Raw genomic sequence first — 6009 nt, 5'->3', positions numbered from 1 at the left:
CAGCATATCTACGAGCATTCAGCTGTACCTGCCAGCACGGCACAGCTCCTCGAAGGAGCTGGGGATGATCCCTCTGGGATGGCCCCCATCTCTTCTGAATGGTTTTGTCTGGAGGATACCACAGCAGAGATGTGACTGCAATACTTGAGCCACATAGCCTGTCTGCTGAGCAGAAACAAGTCTATAGACACTATGAACCATGTGGTTAAGCAGTTATAGCTCAGCATTAAGCTGCCTGAGCATAGACGATATCAGTATTTTACTTTTTCATGCTGATTTGAGATTGAAACACTCAGAATTAGACAATGTTCCAGGGTGGAAACCTGAGGGATATTTCTGTTCAATTTTATTTTGAAAGAATTTAAAAATATCATTTTAGGCATTGGAAGAGATGGCTCACACTCCCTAATTTATGTCCTTAGTTCTCACAGATTATAATTAAAATGGTCAAAATCCTTATGCTTTTATTCCCTGAAAATAAGCTTCTAGGTAAATACACCTCTGGACTCACACAGTTGATATGCAGGCATCAATTCATGCTTTATTACAGTACATGATGGACTTAACGATTTTCATATTGAAAGACTGACAATTCTGCAATTATGTTTTCTTATCACCCTAACCTTCTAGAAAGCAACGACTAAAGTAAAACATATTTTCATTAGCATCTCTTGTATTTTGATGAAGTCAGAACAAGGTTGTGCCCCTTATAACTAAATAATTTTGTCCCCTTACAACTGAATAAGAGACTTCTGGCTCAATTCAACCACTATACTGTTTTCTAATTATTTTTCTACCCCCCCCCCCCCTTCCAGTCCAAATTTCCCATTATCTTTAGTGCTGAAATCAGGCTTCTCTTCTCAATCTCAGACAATCCTTATGTACCCTCAGCTGGGAAAAGAGGGGGTCAGATGGCTGAGATGAGTCTGGAGACTCAGAAGTGCTTCTAGCAAGCCTGGGCTTGGGTACTATTAAATTGCTATTGCTCTACACCAGCACAGTAATGGATAGGGAAAATATAAAAATCCCAGGTAATTTCCAGGAAGAATTTGCCACATTTGCTTTGTGACATTACAATCTCAAAACCCACTCATATAAACTGCATCTAAGACCAATATTATTATCCAGCTTCAAGTATCTTGTATCTCTAGAGATGAGATGCTGTAGTTTGTTGTTTTGTGTTAACACAAAACAATATCATGCATATTTATGTGCACAGATTCCTATATACTAAAAGTTCTTGCTTGATCAAAGGATAAAATATGGATACTGCTGCTTGTTTGATCGAAGGTTAAAATATGGATACTACTTTTTGTCTAACTTTTTCACCAATTCCTTTGTAGCTGTATTTCATCAGACTGAATCTTCCTGCCTAGGAACATCACAGAATAACATTCTGAAAAAGAGACGACACTGAAGTATTATCTGCTTAACATAATGTTCACAATATTTCCCTGCTGACATCTCCTAATAAATATTTAATGAACAATGGTCCGACTGGTGACAAGACATTAATAACTCCAGAGGTAAGCTCTGTTGGACTTCAGATGCTGATGAGAACTAGAATTTGTTTTAGTTTATGACCAGGAAGATAATTTTTAATATTTATGCATTTTGATGTTCTGCATATACTGGTAAGTTTTAGAAAAACAATATTAAAATTCATTTAAATCAGCTATAAAACTTTCTAAGATGGAGTGAATTTAGGTTCCCTGGATTCCTTCATTGCTTGATCCTAAACTTCATCAGCTAGGTTGATGCCCCTCTTTTGGGACACCTCTACTTCTATATATATAAAATATATATACTTTACTGCAAGAATTTTTGTTTCATTTTTAACTGTCATGTGACTCCCTACCAAAGCAAAATCAAAACATTTGATATACTTGAAATCTGCTGGCTTTGGTGATGAGAGTTTTGTAGCTTCAGGAATCCCATGCTGGGAGAGCACTTCCATAGATCACTACTATAGTCTTTGTAAAAAGATCTCACCATTTCTATGAAAACCCATGGACATACAGGCTCAGGCACAGGTTTATCTGTTTTTAAAAGATTATGACTATTAGTCTGATCCTTCCCATAACCTGGGCTATAAACTTTAACCAGCTGCTTGTCTATCAGACATGTGTGTTTCAGTTACTGGGCAGCTGAAGGTTTTCTAGCTTTCTCAGAAGGATCAAAATTTGCAGTTTTAGCCATTACTTAAAGCTGTATTTTTTCTGAACAGTAAATGCTGTTGAAATGGTGCTATGGCTAACTCTGTGGTGCAACTTCTGTGGTCCACTTTATTTAACAAGATTATCTTGTTATATCTTTATTTCCTTCTTTATTTATGTCTTTATTTTCTTGTTAAGGCAGTTTCTGTGTAAATAAACCCTGTCATGGGCCACAATACAAGAGAACAGCTCTGGTAATTGTTTTCCACCAGCTGTAACACAGGTAGAAATTTTCACTGCTTTTCTAATGATGATTCTTTAATTATACATCAGATACAACCCAACCTTTACTTAAGATTGAACACAGAGTAAGTCCTAGTGAAGACAAATAAATGTGATGTGCATCAATTTGAGGATTTTTAGGGATAAATATTAAACTGATGATGACTATGAGAATTAGGATAATTAAGATATTACATACTTCAGCATTTATTGTTGTGTTGGAAATGGGATGATATGGTTTAATCTGTAATTATGGTGAGAGGAGTCAGGCAAATAATGTTGTGCACAAGGACCCAGCCAAATTTCCATCTCTAGTTCATTTTACAGCAGCAGAAAATATATAATTTAAAAAAAAAATCTTACACATTTCATCCTCCTCTCTTTTGAACTTCAGCATGTTTTTGCAAAGAGTGACAAACCAGAGACCAGAGGAAGTGTAGCCCTATAGTGTCTCTCTTACCAAATGTGCTCTTGCTCCTGAGATGGACCAAGGACCTCATATTTTTTTTTTTTTTTTTTTTAATGCTTCTCAAATAGTATTTTAAGAATTGTGGAGCCTTTAAAAAGCTGGGGATCTGGGGTGGTTTCAGCCCATTTTCTTGGTCTTTGACAGCTCAGCTCAGGAGCGTGTTCTGCCTTTTGATTCAGACAAAGGTGCAGGCATGTTCAGACACTCAGAAGCTCAACTTACTCTGTATTTAAGATGAAAAGTGAAGGAAACTCCAGACAGCTTAAACTCAAGAAGCAACAGCAATAAATAAAACCTGTTTTGAATATACAAGGGTGACACACAGATACCCTCTAGATATAGTTGTGCCACTTTTTAATACTCCTCAGCCATCACATACCTCTGAAAAAAGAAAAGGCACTGACAACAAGCGTCTGTATCTCTGCTCACAAGGGTGAAGAAATAGCCCAGCTCAGATTGTTCTGACTGAGAAATACGGTGGAACGAGCAAGTACCAAATCAGTTTGCAATGCACATCCTGCCACGGAAAATCACCAGTGCTCCTTTGCTAAGTCAGCATACATACTAAGTTTTAACAACAGCATTGCTACCTGTCAGAAGTCAGATATTAGACGATTAGACTATTTTTGCTATTCATGGTGTCTGGAAAATTTCACAGGGTTGCTCTCTTTGTGTTTTCTTTGCAAAGAACACAAAGGGTATTTTTCCTTCTTTTTACCTGTTTACCCATCTGCATATAGAAGCATTACAATACTGTGTTTAGATATAATTACAATAAAATATATCAAAAATGCCAATCAATATGGTATAACATCTCCGTCATATTTTTCCTTGTACCTCAGTTTACATTTCAAAACCACAGATAGTCAGTGTTATTTCTGTTTCTCTGATTAATATTATCTGATGATCCCTTTTATAAGGTCCTGCAGAGCTGTGCGCCTAATAGGGGACATTACTTACGTTGATGAGCAAGACCAGGGCCCACGTTCCTTCCATTTGGCAAAGGCTTCATCTGCAGCTTGTGTATGAGACTTTGGAAACACTCCCCTTTGGCTTATTCTTTTCCTATTGCTACTCATGATAAAAATAAGAAAAGGGAAAATTAAAATCAAACAAAATAAAACTATACACCAAACCTTTAAATATCAAACAATGCTCATCACTATGTTTGTACAAGAAATGCCCCATAGCCAAAGGCAAGCCTGAGCCTCTCACCATCGTCTAAGAGGCATCCAAGATGGGATGCAGCTGACTGTATTTGGATTTAACTGGTTGTCCTGGGTTCAGCAGTAGCAGTCATGTTTCTCCTCCTTGGTAGCTGGTGCAGTGCAGTGTTTTGACTTTCGGCTCGGGAACAGAGCTGATAACAATGATGTTTTGGTTTGGCCAAGGACTTTGTGAGCCTCATGCTCTGCCAGGGGGGAGGGGAAGCCAGGAGGAAGCAGAGACAGGACACCTGACCCAAACTGACCAAAGAGGTATTCCATACCACAGCACGTCATGCCCAGGAGGTAACTGGGAGTTAGCCGGAAGGGCTGGGAGACTGCAGGGTTGGAGGAGGTATCGGTCGGAGCTTTGGTCGGGCTTGGGGGCCGAGTTATCGGTCGGCTGGTGCTGAGGTGTTGTATTCTCTTCCCTTGTTATTTCCTTTATCATTATTATCATTGGTGGTAGCAGTAGTGATCTGTGTTATACCTTAGTTACTAAACTGTTCTTATCTCAACCCGTGGGAGTTGCATTCTTTTCGATTCTCCTCTCCGTCCCTCCGGGAGCAGGGGGAGGGCAAGAAAGGGGGGGAAGTGAGCGAACGAATTACCTGACTGGGTTTAAACCACGACAGTTCTTTTTTGGCGCCCAACGTGGGGCTCAAAGGGTTGAGATAACAACAGATCTGACCGGATTAATAGTCACTCGTCACAATGCTGATTTATTGGCTCTCAGAGTTGTTTCTCTTGATCTCACAGCTTCAGAATGTTGTAACTTAGGTAGAGCCGGTATTTGCTGTGTTAGTGTTTATCAAGTGTGGGGCCTGGGCTAAGGTTCTTGTCTCACTGTGCTTTATGGCAATGGCTTGTAATACGGGTGGGCTCCAGCAGCAGGGCGGGACGGACGTGGCCGTGGACTTGTACCTGGCCGTCCGGCTGCTCTTCACCGCCCTGGCCCTCACCCTACTCTCCATCTTCGTGAGGCTGCGGGGAGCCGAGGGGGAGCGGCCCCGGGAGCAGGCGGCAGCCGAACCGGCCCGGGAGAGCGGCCCCGGGCACCAAGCGGCGGCGGGAGCGGGGCCGGAGGCCGCGAGGGGACGGCTGCCGGTGGAGGAGGTCGGGGCGGTCGAGGAGCAGAAGGAAGCGGCTGCCGAACAGCGGGAGAAGGCGGCAGAGGAGCCGAGCCCCGCGGAAGAGCCGAGCCCCGCGGAAGAGCCGAGCCCCGCGGAGGAGCCGAGCCCCGCGGCCGAGCCCAGCCCCGCGACGGCCGAGAGCATTCCCCGGAAGCCACCCGCCGAGCCCCAGGAGGATGCAGGAGACCACGCAGCATTTCCCAGCAAGGCAGAGGAGGAAGAGCTGGACTCAGGAAAAGAGAAGCTGGTGGTGGGAGAGCCGGCAAGCACAGCAGCTACACCAGCCCCAGTGACAAGCACAGCAGCATCGTTTGAGAGTTCTGAAGGCTCTGAATGGCCTTTGGGTGTCCTTGGGACCTGCCTGCTGATTGTGATGGGGATCAGCATGTTGGCACACACACAGGCTGTGTTCTACCCACAACCATTTTGTCTGATCTCAAAAGTTAAGCAGAGTCAGGTTTGGGTCTTGTCTGGGATTAGACGACAATATAGGGGGACCAAGAGATTTTCCCCAAGGCTGGAGAGTCATGAGTGGCAGGGTGTGTGGGACAGTATGGGCAAGTATCTAGTCCACTGGGCCCCTCCAGTGCTTTGGAAGTGTCAGAGATGGAAGGCAGCTGTATGGAGTCCCCATCAACAAGCTGCAGAAACTGCTGAAGGGGACAGTGAATTATTTTGAGCCTGGTGGGCCCATGGCACTTCAGGCCATCAGAGCAGAGATGCAACACAGAGATGGACTCATGATCGAGGGGTGGACTTAGCAA

General features: G+C 43.2%; 1 long non-coding RNA gene across 1 annotated transcript; it reads left to right on the top strand.

Annotated features, from left to right (window-relative positions):
• The first annotated feature begins 206 nt into the window (after positions 1-206).
• LOC133268212 (uncharacterized) lies at positions 207-3708 on the top strand. Its single transcript, XR_009743000.1, has 3 exons — positions 207-1526; positions 2355-2439; positions 3340-3708. It is a non-coding gene; the product is annotated as an uncharacterized LOC133268212 (long non-coding RNA).
• Positions 3709-6009: the final 2301 nt, after the last annotated feature.

The sequence above is a fragment of the Pezoporus flaviventris genome, unplaced genomic scaffold (assembly GCF_033815535.1).
Source record: "Pezoporus flaviventris isolate CSIRO_AGI_PZ_B2104156 unplaced genomic scaffold, CSIRO_AGI_Pfla_v1 ptg000013l, whole genome shotgun sequence".
NCBI classification, from domain to species: Eukaryota; Metazoa; Chordata; class Aves; order Psittaciformes; family Psittacidae; genus Pezoporus; species Pezoporus flaviventris.
This window is presented reverse-complemented; position numbering and strand designations above follow the sequence as displayed.